This window comes from Gracilinanus agilis, chromosome 3 (genome assembly GCF_016433145.1).
Source record: "Gracilinanus agilis isolate LMUSP501 chromosome 3, AgileGrace, whole genome shotgun sequence".
Classification (NCBI taxonomy): Eukaryota; Metazoa; Chordata; class Mammalia; order Didelphimorphia; family Didelphidae; genus Gracilinanus; species Gracilinanus agilis.
The window spans coordinates 432,177,595-432,191,606 of record NC_058132.1 but is presented as its reverse complement, the minus strand read 5'-3'; the positions used below and the strand labels follow the sequence as shown (position 1 = coordinate 432,191,606).

General features: G+C 38.9%; 1 pseudogene; it reads left to right on the top strand.

Annotated features, from left to right (window-relative positions):
- The first annotated feature begins 351 nt into the window (after positions 1-351).
- Positions 352-14,012, top strand: part of LOC123241671 — a 33,729-nt pseudogene continuing 20,068 nt past the window's right edge.

Here is a 14,012-nt window from a genome sequence, read left to right as displayed (position 1 = left end):
ATGGCGGCAGAGTAAGAAGCAGCTCTTAACCTCTCCTGACCGAAACACACAAAACTCCTCAAGTGGACATAAAAACAAGTCCAGACGAACAGAGGAACCACACAACAGGGCACAGCGTGGAAGGTACGTGGAATCGCGGCATTTCCATGCTATAAAGGGGTGAAATAGCTCACACTAACTCCCGGGCTGAGCAACCACCCCACCCCCACCCCCTCCACACACAACACCTATAGCACCGAGGCCAGCTAGGAAGAGGTAGAGCAAGTTTGGGGCACCCATTGAGTCATTGGCGGCTCCGGGGCCTGTTCCTGAGAGCGGCGGGATTTGGGACCCCAGGAAGCTAGCGAGCGCATGCGGAATTTGAGCGCGGGAGCAAGACGGCGGGAGCGGACGCAGGGCACAGAGCGCAGGCTGAGATTACAGGCACAGTTGGAGGCATGGGTGGAGGCAGACACAGCCACAAGCTAAAGCTCTGAAACCCTCAGTGGGGAACCAGTGCAGACGAGAATACGACCGTGGAAGCAGCACCCTGAGACTTGTAAAGAAACCTCCTGCAGAGGATCAAGCAAGGGGGTCCACCAGGGGGCTTGACCTTGGAAAAAACCAGACAGACCTCAGGAGCCAATAGACCGCGGACAGACCCTGAGCGCAAGGATAAACCTGAGAAGCTGCTGGGCTAACGATGGCTACCCAGTCTCAGGAAGCTCAGAAGAGAAAGATTAACAACAAGAAAAAGAAGTCTTTAACACTCGACAACTTTTACACAGAGAAAATCCAGACAACCGAGCAAACAGAGGAGGAGAACAAACAAGCATCCGGACCCTCCTCAAATAAGGAAAACTCCTCACAAGCTATGGAAGAGTTCAAAACTGATATTTTGAGGAAAATGGAAGAGATCTGGCAAGAAAATAACAGTTTAAAAGGTAGAATCTTGCAATTGGAAAGTGAGGCTCAGAAACCAAATGAACTGATAAGCAAATTGAACAACAGAAATGACCAGATTGAAAAGGAATACCAGAAGATTATAGCCTAAAACCAGAAGATTATAGCCGAAAACCGAAAGATTATAGCCAAAAACCAATCCCTAAAGGCTAGAATTGAGCAATTGGAAGCTAATGATCTCTCAAGACAACAAGAACAAATGAAACAAACTCAAAAGACTGAAAAAATAGAAGGAAACATGAATTATCTCAATGAGAGAGTGACAGACCAAGAAAACCAGTCTAGAAGAGACAATTTGAGAATAATTGGTCTTCCAGAAAAAACAGAAATTAATAGAAACCTGGACTCCAAACTAACAGAAATAATCCAGCAAAATTGCCCTGAAGTCCTACAACAAGAGACATTGAAATATAGACATTGAAAGGATTCATAGAAGACCTGCGACATTCGATCCAGAAAAGAAAACACCCAGAAATATAATTGCAAAATTCAAGAGTTTCCAAGCAAAAGAAAAAATCTTACAAGAAGCCAGAAAGACACAATTCAAATATCAAGGAGCACCAATCAGGATCACACAGGATCTGGCAGCCTCCACGCTAAAAGATCGCAAGGCTTGGAATACGATATTCAGAAAGGCAAGAGAGCTGGGCCTGCAACCACGGATCAACTACCCATCAAAATTGACTATATATTTCCATGGGAAATTATGGGCATTCAAAAAAATTGAAGAATTCCAGGTATTTGCACAGAAAAGACCAGGGCTAAATGGAAAGTTTGATATCCAACCACAGAAATCGAGAGAAACATGAAAAGATAAATAAGAAACAGAGGGGAAAGAAAGAAAACTTATAATTTTTAAATTTGCCTTTTTAAGGGCATCAGTGAGATCTAATTATCTGTATTCCTATGTAGAGAAATGTTATGTATAATTCTCTGTAGTGAACTCTATTCACTATTATAATATTCACTATTATAGTAATAAGAAGAATAATTCACAGGGTGAGGGTGGAACACTAAATAATCTAAGATGGCATGGGGGATGGGAAAGAGGGGGGTGAATAGCAGAGGACACCAAGAGAAACTTGAGTGAATAAGAAAATAGAATATTCTATTATACACAAAGAGGGCATGGGAGGGAGAGGGGACAAATACTATTATAAGAAGGAGAGGAAGAGAGCATTAACAGGTAATAATCAAACCTTACTCTCAGTGTAATCAACCCGGAGAGGGAAGAGTAGCTATACTATCCATTGGGACATAAAACTCTTATCTAACCCTTCTGAGAATGTTAGAAGGGATAAACCAAGGGGAGCAGGGGAGTGGGGAGGACAAAAAAGGGAGGGGAGAAGGAGGAGGGAATTCATAAGGCCTTTAAAAACAAAAAAGAGGGGGAAAAATAAGGGAGGGGGTAGAAAGGGAAGTTAATCAAGGGAGGGGATAAGGGATAGGGTCTTAAAAGCAAAGAAGGAGTCCTACCAAATTCCTTTTATGACACAAATATGGTACTGATTCCAAAGCCAGGGAGATCAAAAACAGAGAAAGAAAACTTCAGACCTATCTCCCTAATGAACATAGATGCAAAAATCTTAAATAGAATACCAGCAAAGAGACTCCAGCAAGTAATTAAGAAGATCATCCACCATGATCAGGTGGGATTTATACCAGGAATGCAAGGTTGGTTCAACATTAGGAAAACCATCCACATAATTGACCATATCAACAGTCTAACAAACAAAAATCACATGATTATCTCAATAGATGCTGAAAAAGCCTTTGACAAAATACAGCATCCATTCCTATTGAAAACACTGAAAAGTATAGGAATAGAAGGACCTTTCCTAAAAATAATAAACAGTATATACCTAAAACCATCAACAAACATCATATGCAATGGGGATAAATTAGAAGCCTTCCCAATAAGATCAGGAGTGAAACAAGGATGCCCATTATCACCTCTATTATTTAACTAGAAACACTAGCAGTTGCAATTAGAGAAGAAAAAGAAATTGAAGGTATCAAAGTGGGCAAGAAGGAAACTAAGCTATCACTCTTTGCAGATGATATGATGGTCTACTTAAAAAATCCTAGAGAATCAACTAAGAAGCTTGTAGAAATAATCAACAACTTTAGCAAAGTTGCAGGATACAAAATAAATGCACATAAATCATCAGCATTTCTATACATCTCCAACACACTAGAGCAGCAAGAAGTAGAAAGAGAAACACTATTTAAAATCACCCTAGACAATATAAAATACTTAGGATATTAAACTATACTATAAAGCAGCAGTCATCAAAACAATATGGTACTGGCTAAGAGATAGAGAGGAGGATCAATGGAATAGACTTGGGATACATGACATCAGGAAGACAGTGTATGATAAACCCAAAGAGCCCAACTTTTGGGACATGAATCCACTATTTGACAAAAACTGCTGGGAAATTTGGAAAACAATATGGGAGAGATTAGGTCTAGATCAACATCTCACACCCTACACCAAGATGAATTCAGAATGGGTGAACGACTTGAATATAAAGAGGGAAACTATAAATAAGTTAAGTGAACACAGAATAGTTTACTTGTCAGATCTGTGGGAAAGGAAAGACTTTAAAACCAAGCAAGAGTTAGAGAAAATCACAAAATGTAAATTAAATGGTTTTGATTATATTAAACTAAAAAGTTTTTGTACAAACAAAAACAATGTAGTCAAAATCAGAAGGGAAACAACAAATTGGGAAACAATCTTTATAACGAAAAACTCTGACAGGGGTCTAATTACTCAAATATACAAGGAGTTAAAGCAATTGTATAAAAAATCCAGCCATTCCCCAATTGATAAATGGGCAAGAGACATGAATAGGCAATTTTCAGGTAAAGAAATCAAAAGTATCAATAAGCACATGAGAAAGTGTTCCAAATCTCAAATAATTAGAGAAATGCAAATCAAAACAACTCTGAGGTATCACCTCACACCTAGCAGTTTGGCTAAAATGAAAGAAGGGGAGAGTAATGAATGCTGGAGGGGATGTGGCAAAATTGGGACATTAATGCATTGCTGGTGGAGCTGTGAACTGATCCAGCCATTCTGGCTGGCAATTTGGAACCATGCTCAAAGGGCTATAAAAGAATGCCTGCCCTTTGATCCAGCCATACTACCATTGCTGGGTTTGTACCCCAAAGAGATCATAGATAAACAGACTTGTACGAAAATATTTATAGTTGCGCTTTTTGTGGTGGCAACAAATTGGAAAAGGAGGGGATGTCCTTCAATTGGGGAATGGCTGAACAAACTGTGGTATATACGGGTGATGGAATACTATTGTGCTAAAAGGAATAATAAACTGGAGGAGTTCCAGGCAAACTGGAGAGACCTCCGGGAACTGATGCAGAATGAAAGGAGCAGAGCCAGAAGAACATTGTACACAGAGACTGATATACTATGGTAAAATTGAATGTAATGGACCTCTGTACCAGCAGCAATACAAGACCCAGGACAATTCTGAGGGATTTATGGTAAAGATGCTACCCACATTCAGAGGAAGGACTGCAGGAGAGGAAACATATAAGAAAAACAACTGCTTGAACGCAAGAGTCGGGGTGGACGTGATTGAGGATGTGGACTCGAAACTAACACACCAATGCAACTACCAACAATTTGGAAATAGGTCTTGATCAAGGACACATGACAAAACTAGTGGAAATGCGCATTGGCCATGGGTGGGGGGAGTGCGGGGGGTGAAGGGGAAAGGAGGAGCATGAATCATGTAACCATGTTAAAAATGAATATTAATAAATGTTAGGAAAAAAAAACCTTGAGTATGAATTAATACCACAACCTGTAGCCTATTGATTAGTATTATTACCCTACTACTTAAATATCACAATATAGAAATGTTATAATTTCAAGAGTTCATTCTCTATAGATTCCCTATCAGACCCCCTACTAATCTTATCATGCTGATTACTTCCTCTAATAATTATAGCAAGCCAGAACCACTTAAACAAAGAATCTTTATCATGAAAAAACACATTTAACCATATTAATTATTCTACAACTCTGATTAACTATAGCCTTTAGCACAGCAGAATTAATTATATTCTACATTTTGTTTGAAACTACATTAATTCCAACTCTTATTATTATCACTTGATGAGGTAACCAAAAAGAATGATTAAATGCAGGACTTTATTTCCTATTTTATACCCTAGTATGGTCACTCCCACTTCTAATTGCCCTACTAAATTTAAATAATAACCTAGGCTCCCTACATATTTTAATAAATCATATCCTAATGGATCCTTTAAATTATACAATATCTAATTCCACACTATGGTATGCATGTATAATCACTTTCATAGTTAAAATACCACTATATGGTCTTCACCTGTGACTTCCTAAAGCATATGAAGAAGCTCCTATTGCAGGCTCAATAGTTTTAGCAGCTATTCTACTAAAATTAGGGGGATATGGAATTATACTAATTACAGTATTTACTGAGCCTGTAACCATATATTTGGTTATATAACCATAGTAGCTGAAGTAAAGTGCTGTAGCACTATTATATTCCCCACCTCCACATTTATAAAATTGTAATAGATGAATCTGAAGTAATTTTCACTATTGTAGTCCTTGCCTCCAGATTGCAATGGATGGGACATATAAAGATATGCCTTTTATGGCTGTTACAGTCTCATGCCGGAGGAGGGAGGTTTCCCAAAGGGTTTAGTTACCCTATGATGGGTTATAATCTCATAAGAGAGATCGGAAAGTTTTTCCTAAGGGGTGTGGTACCCCTGAATGGCCCCTGAGAGGGAGTATGAAGCCTAGTAGCTTCTGAATTTTTTTTTATATTTGTAACTCTTCAGCTTACTTTACCTTTCCACCAGAATGATCTAGATTCTTAGTGACATTTTAGACCCAAAAGATTTTCATCAGCAGTACAGAGTCTTTTCTAGGCTCTCCTGCCATGTTTTGGAATGATGGCAGTAATAGGCTTTGATAAATATATCTCAGCCAAGGTTGAAAGAATTGCTACATCTAGAGAACTTGTGACAAGTATTGGAAAAACAGCAGACTACAGGTTCTCAGCCTTGTGTGGGTGATGGGTGCAGAAGTAGTTGGAATTATTTCTCTATTCAGTGCAGGGCTTGCTGAAATTACTTGAAGAAATAGGTCAGTAGCTTTCCTATGAGGAATAAGTAAAAACTCTCCTATCACACTGGATTAATTGGAGGAAAGGGTATCCCCACAAGAAGAAATGTTTCTTGGTAGTGTGTGAAGTTCCTATCCAAGGATAATTGATATAATCTGAAAAGCCTCACACAACTGACTCCACTGGCTCAACTGCCACAACAGATAGAAGTGGTGGACCTTTCTGGTAAGACCATTGGCTATGTTTTTCTTTGAATATTTAGCTAGAATGACTCAATCACTATCTGACTTATAGTTGTATTTCTTTTAATAACTAAATGAATCAAAGGGGAAGAAAAGAAAATGAAGGAAAGAGGGATTAGGAGATCTCTGTTGATAATCAGTTGAAACTAGTGGAAAGCTTAACCCTGGCAGGGCTATAAGCCCCCCCCCCACTCTATCTTCTTCCTTCCTTTACTAAAGCTCTTAATCCTAACTAACTAAGTAAATAAATAATCTTATGAGGGATCATTGATGGTGTTGATTGAAGGTCTTCAAAGATTGAGGTTCAGGCCATACACGCTGCCTAGATGTCTCAGTAACAGTGGTAGTCAAGGTCAGTCAGGGCAGGATATCAAAAATGATTTGTTATAAGGGAATTTAATCTTGTAGGGTAATAAGCTGGTTGTAATAAGGGAATAGGCTAGAGGTAATAGGGAAATTAAGGCAAGGTAAGGTTGTAATAGAGGATAAGGCAAGGTATTAAGGGAAAGGTCAGGTAAGTTATAATAGGGGACAAGGCACTGTGGATAGGGATTGTGGATCCCTAAGGCAGTAAAGTGGATAAGGAAGGTACAATGGTGAAGGTGGTAAATTGAGGTGGTAGGAGAAGCAAGGGAATGACTGAGTTTAGGGAATATAAACACGGAGGTATAAAGTATTGCAAGGGAGAGAGGATGAGGTATTTAGGGCAGGCAGCTACAGCCTGGGAGACACAGACTGGGTACACAGGTCTGAGACAGAGACACTGAAGGGAAACAGACTGAGCCCTTTGGGTAGGAAGGGCACTTTTACAGACAAAGGTTAAGGCCATCCAGGAATGGCTTGAAATTAACTAGAGGGATTTCTAGCTAGTTTCTCAGGTTCACTAAGGAAGAGTCTAGAGAAAATATTGAGACTATACTTCCTCCAAAATGGACGCCTCCAATTTCCTTCAGGACCCAGAGAAAATGTTATTCCTTTCTCCCCTTCTCCCTCTCTTATCAATCAACTAATGAACTAGCCAAAGGTTTGATTAAGTGACAAATAGGGTTTATTGATTTTTAGGGTTGATTGGAAGGGATGGAGGGATACAAGATAACTCTAACAGCTGCCTAGAGAAAGCTTCAGGTGGGGGTGGGAGACAGGAATGTGAGACTGAGAAAGGACCTGCCTAACTCAGCCCCAAGAGGTTTTGTAGCCTATAGGGTTAGGAAAGTTGGATACAATGATTCAAGAGATAATTTGTAACAAGGGTAAGCCCTATTTGACTACAGGGAAAATAAATCTACCAAGTTTGAAAGCTAACACCCAAATCCGCCCTCCTTTCAAAACCACAGAAATTCAGGAAAGGAAAATGATGATTGGAAATAAGGAGGTAAGGGATATCCAAAGGAAATAGTTAAGCTAACAAATTTTAAGAGAAAAGCTGCAGAATATAGGCCAGATTTTCAGTCCAAAGATAGAGCTCAGTTGACCATCCTACTCTCATCAAGTCTCCAGGGTCAACTGTCTAACTTCAAGATTCTAAACCCTTTTCAACTGTCAGAAACTCTGCAGTAAGGCTTTGCAGGGTTAATATGCACCCTTTTGCACTACAGGTTACAGGGTTTGAAAGCACAAGGATCAGCAAGTTTTGAGGTTTGCTAGGCCTAGAAGAATCAGGTAAGCACCACCTCCTCCCCTAAACCCAAAGTGAGTCCTCTGCTTGGGGTTCCCCCTGTTATACCCTGACTCCAATAGTCTTCAACTACCCTTGCTTTCTTGGGGTTCTGATGCATGCACCCCAATAAGATTCATAGCCTAAAGTATCCATGAGCTTCAGTGGCTATAGAGACTCGTGTGAATCCTAATGATAGTGGGTTTATTTGCTATTGTCATTAAATGGGCTCTTAAGATTTGGGGGATTTTGGTACTTCTTGAATATGTATTAGCTGCTATATTACTGTTTTAAAAAGCTGTTACTTAATAAAAATCATTTGCACTCACACTGTGGATCATGGCCAAGTTATAAAGGAAATGGATCTCATTTTTGGTTGAGAAACTTTGGTATTCTGCCTCCCCTTGGCAAACTCAGTGTATTTTGTGAACTATATATTTTTTATTTTTTTTTCAAATTTATTATTGTTTTTCCTTGTATGTGCAATAGGATACTTGAACTTTCTTTTTACTTTCATTTTTTGTACTTGAAGCACATGTAACCAGTATTATGGTTTTTTGATTTCTCACTAATATAAGTCACAATATCCTTAGCCCTAATATTACTGCATACCCAAAAAGCTTTAGACTATGGTAACCTGCCATTGATTGTTAAATATTATGGGACTTTGATTAACTATTGAGTCTGATTCCAAGAGAAGGGATCACAAAAGAGCCATTATACAGTGCCAAAAAGCACAAGGTCAAAGAGACCAACCAATCCTGGTGGGATTGACGAGAATCTGCACCAAGACAGAGGACTTGCTTTGGAGGTTCAAGGAAGTGGCTGTTTGACAATGTCAGATGCAAGACTTCCCGCATGCCAGATCCAGATAAAGTATCTCAGTCTAACTACAAGCTTGGCTCCCCTATCCCTGAGAGCAATGGCAAAATCAGACCAGGGAATAACATTTCCCATTTGCTGCTAAATCTAGTCCTTTTTCTGTCTTTCATAAGTGTGGCAGTTTTCTGTAGTACTGGCTGCTGATTGGGTAAGTGTATACTGCAAATCACTTTATTGGGCCCTGATTACAGGGTTTATTTTTGCCTACTCAGAATTTTTATATAATATTTAATTTTAATTGTTTTCTCTTTTTTATGCTTTTGACATCTTTTAACAATTGATTCTCATACCTCATAATTCAATCATGTATCCCTTGGTATCCATGTGTTTGTCAACACCATCCTCAGGGGGGATTGTATAATTATCACATAATTCTAGATTTAGAAACATTTTCTTACTTAAGAGTAATTTTAGGATAAGAAACTTACTACCACCCTGACTCTACAAAGTGAACTATTTGGAGAATACACCATGGAGATGCCTGCAGAAACCTCATACTGCACCAAAAGATCCAGAATGAACTTTGGGATGTAGTAAAATTGAAATGTAGGGGGTTGAACACATTCATTTTGAATGTAAACTGTTGTGCCAAAGGAGATTGTTTACAATTGGTCAATGAGCCTAGCAATCATTGATATTGTTCTCTTTCTCTATTTCCCTTTTATCCTCAAATTTATTTTAATTTCCCCTTAGAAAGTGCAATATTGTATATACCTCTAGTTGAAGATCTCTGATTATGTTTAAATGATCCATTGGCGAGACTAGTCTCTCAAAGGATCACAGAGGGGATTGTGTAATTAATATCTGTACCCTAAAACTACAATTCCCAGCACACCACACTCCTCCTCTATTACTTGCTGACATAGGGAGGATACAAATTTGGTGTACTCCTGCCTCTTGCTGTCTTCTCTTCCAGTGGTGGTAGCTATGGACACAGGGTTTTTGAGCAGAAAAAAAACTAGTCATGTGGTTTTATTTTGTTAGATAATTACCTTTTTATTCTTTTATTCCTAGTGATTATTAATAAACTTTATAAAATATAATACCTGGTGTATTGGACATTAATTTAAATAATGGCAGACTATTCCAATATCTTTACCAAGAAAACTTGAAAAAAGGGCCTCGATGACATGATTGGAAACCTCTAAACAATGATGATATTAATTTGTGATTTTCTAAATCAGTATATGTCTAGAAGAATTTGTTTCTAAGATGCCAGGAACCCAAAAGAAAGTTTTAAAAACAACAAAAAATATAAATTAAACTCTAACTTGAGCTCCCTCAGCACTTCTCCTCTACCACACTACAAGCAAGGGAGGTGGACAAGCCAAATACCAACACATGAAACAAAATCTACCCCACATACCCTTCCTATTTACAGTGCCATGAAGATCTCAGATCCAGGTTACAGAAGTTTACTCAGCAGCCACAATCAGTGAGGACTTTATCAGTGTTCCAAGGGGAAGAAACGTGTTGGGCCTGTGACAGCTAATCATCACTCCCAGGGACTAGGTTGAAAAAGATCTCTTCATGAAAACAAAAACATGGGGAAAAAAGGCTTGCCTAGGCTGGAAATAGAAATTGACCTCATACATATTCCCTTCCTCTCAGAGTCTTGGAGACCCAAATTACAAAAATTAACCACATTAACACCAGTGCAACAAGGCTCTGAACTACCTCTTCTGGGACAGAGAACTAAGTTACTTGAGGGAACAGAACAGAACACTGTGTGTGGATGCTGGGGGTGGGGGTGGGGTGGTATTAAGGGAAAGAGTATGCAATACTCCACTAAGACTTAGGAAAAGAGCCCTGTATTAAATTGGGGAAGGCAGTGTGACCCAGGCTGGCGAACCATGGATTGGTAGTGAGAGAAGAAGCTGAAAACCTTTAAGATCCATTTTCCAAGGAAACCATCAACAGAAGGCAGGGAATCAGAAAATTAGCATTAGAAGCAACTAGAGGGCTCAGTGATTCAAATATGGACTCATACACTTTATAGCTATGTGACTCTGGACAATTCCAATTGACTAGTGCTTAGCACTCATCTGCCTTGGAAACAATACTTAGTATCAATTCTTTTTTTTTAATATTAATGTTATGGAATAAGTAGGCAATTTGGTATAGGGAGGAATAAAGGGGATGATTAGGTTAAGGGATGAATGAGGTGATATATAGGAAGGTAAGGGAATGGATAGGAGTATACAGGAGGGCAAGCTTAAACAGGCTTATTCACTGAGGCTAGAGACAGAGGATACTGAGAGGAAATAGGCTGGGTTCTTTAGGCAGGGAAGGTATCTCTAAGGTACAAGAGGAATTTGAGCCAGTCAGAAATGTTTAGATCAAGGCCAGAGGGTTTTCTCTTGTTAATTTCTAAGGTCCCTTTGAGGGAGGAGTCAAAGGCTCCTCCCTGTCAATGTAATTGATGTCTGCAGGAAGTCTCGGCTAGGTACTTCCTGCCCAAGATAGATGCCTAGGTTTCCCTCAAGAAATAAAATAAAAATAATTCTCTCTTCAGCCTTTGCCTTAATCTTCATTCCAATCATTCTCCAGAGGCTTTGTATAGGTAACAAAGGGGATTTATTAATGTCAGGGATAATCAGAGGGAAAGAGGTTTTAGGTTTTTATAACTGCTGCTATGGAGAAGGCTGGTGCTGGGGGATGGGTCACAGGAGAGGGTTAGACTGAGAGAGTCCAGCTCTCCCCGTCAGGAAGGTTTGACTGCCTTTGAAGTAAAGTATTTATCAAATCACTAAAATAGGGGTGGTTTGATTTAGGATGCCCTACTGGCGTACAGAAACTAAATCCACAATGTCCAACCACCAAGCCCACCCTTCCTCCCAGGGTCCCAAAGGGAAATTCAGGGGAAATAGCAGGGATGTAGATGCAGAGATCAGGGAGAGGTCAAGAGAAATCAGCTAGGCCCAAATTCCCCAAAGACAATCAGCATAGGCCAATGCCAAAGCCAAAAGGCAAAAGCCCCTCAGTTGGAACTTCAGCACTATTTATAGCCTCAGGCTCCAATTGCTTTTCTGAACATTCTAAAACCCTAACTGCCAGGGCTGCTTACAGTTGAATTTGCAAAAGCAAAAAAAAAAAAAAAAAACTATTGCTGCAACCATGCATTACAATGATTTTTTGGAAAAAAATTTTTTCCATGGTCCCAAGATTCATGTTCTTACTCTCTCCCTCCCAAGATCCCTCCCCCCATAGCCAACACACAATTCCACTGGTTTCTTCATGAGTCATCCATCAAGACCTATTTCCATATTGTTGATAGTTGTACTGGGGTGATCTTTTAGAGTCAACATACCAAATCATGTCGGCATCAACCCATGTATTCAAGCAATTGTTTTTCTTCTGTGTTGCCACTCCTATAGGTCTTCCTCTGAATGTGGGTAGCATTCTTTTCCATAAATCCCTCAGAGTTGTCCTGGGTCATTGCATTGTTGCTAATACAGAAGTCCATTACATTCAATTTTATCACAGTGTATCAGTCTCTATGTACAATGTTCTCCTAGTTCTGCTCCTTTCACTCTGCATCAATTCCCGGAGGTCTTTCTAGTTCACATAGAATTCCTCCAGTTTATTATTCCTTTGAGCACAATAGTATTCCATGACCAACAGAAACCACAATGTGTTCAGCCATTCCTCAGTTGATGGGTATGCCCTCATTTTCCAGATTTTTTCCACCACAAAAAGTGCAATTATAAATATTTTTGTCATGTCTTTTTCCCTATGATCTCTATGGGGTACAAACCCAGCAATGCTATGGCTGGATCAAAGGGCAGGCAATCATTTAGCATTCATTGGGCATAGTTCCAAATTGCCATGCAGAATGGTTGGATCAATTCACAACTCCACCAGCAATGCATTAATGTCCCAATTTTGCAACATCCCCTCCAATATTCATTACTCTCCTCTGCTGTCATTTTAGCCAATCTGCTACATGTGAGGTGGTGCCTCAGAGTTGTTTTGATTTACATTTCTCTAATTATTAGAGATTTAGAACACTTTCTCATGTGCTTATTGATAGTTTTGATTTCTTTATCTGAAAATTGTCTTTTCATATCCCTTGCCCATTGATCAAATGGGGAATGGCTTGATTGTTTGTACAATTGATTTAGCTCCTTATATATTTGAGTAATTAGACCTTTGTCAGAGGTTTTTGTTATAAAGATTTTTTCCCAGTTTGTTGTTGCATTGTTTTTGTTTGTACAAAACCTTTTTAATTTAATGTAATGAAAATTATTTATTTTATATTTTGTAATTTTTTTTCTAACTCTTGCTTGGTTTTAAAATCTTTCCTTTCCCAGAGATCTGACAAGTATACTATTCTGTGCTCACCTAATTTTCTTATACTTTCCTTCTTTATATTCAAGTCATTCACCCATTCACAACTTATCTTGATGTAGGGTATGAGATGTTGATCTAAACCTAATATCTCCCATATTGTTTTTTTTTTAATTTTAAACCCTTAACTTCTGTGTGTATTGACTTATAGGTGGAAGATTGGTAAGAGTAGGCAATGGGGGTCCAGTGACTTGCCCAGGGTCACACAGCTGGGAAGTGTCTGAGGCCGGATTTGAACCTAGGACCTCCTGTCTATAGGCCTGGCTCTCAATGCACTGAGCTACCCAGCTGCCCCCTTATTGTTTTCCAATTTCACAAGCAGTTTTTGTCAAATAGTGAATTTTTATCCCAAAAGTTGGGCTCTTTGGGTTTATCATTACTGTCTTGCTGATATAACTTACCCCAAGGCTTTTCCACTGATCCTCCCTTCTGTCTCAGCCAATACCATATTGTTTTGATGACTGATGCTTTATAGTATAGTTTAATATCTGCTAATGCTAGGCCACCTTCCTTCACATTTTTTTTTATTATTTCCCTTGATATTCTTGATCTTTTGTTCTTCCAAATGAACTTTGTTATATTTTTTTCTAATTCTATAAAAAAAAAGTTTCTTGGTAGTTTGATAGGTATGGAATTAAATAAGTAAATTAATTTGGGTAGAATGGTCAGTTTTATTATGTTAGCTCATCCTATCCATGAGCAATCAATGTTTTCCCAATTGGTTTAGATCTAGTTTTAATTCTTTGGAAAGTGTTTCATAGTTGTGTTGTGTTCGTATAATTCCTTTGT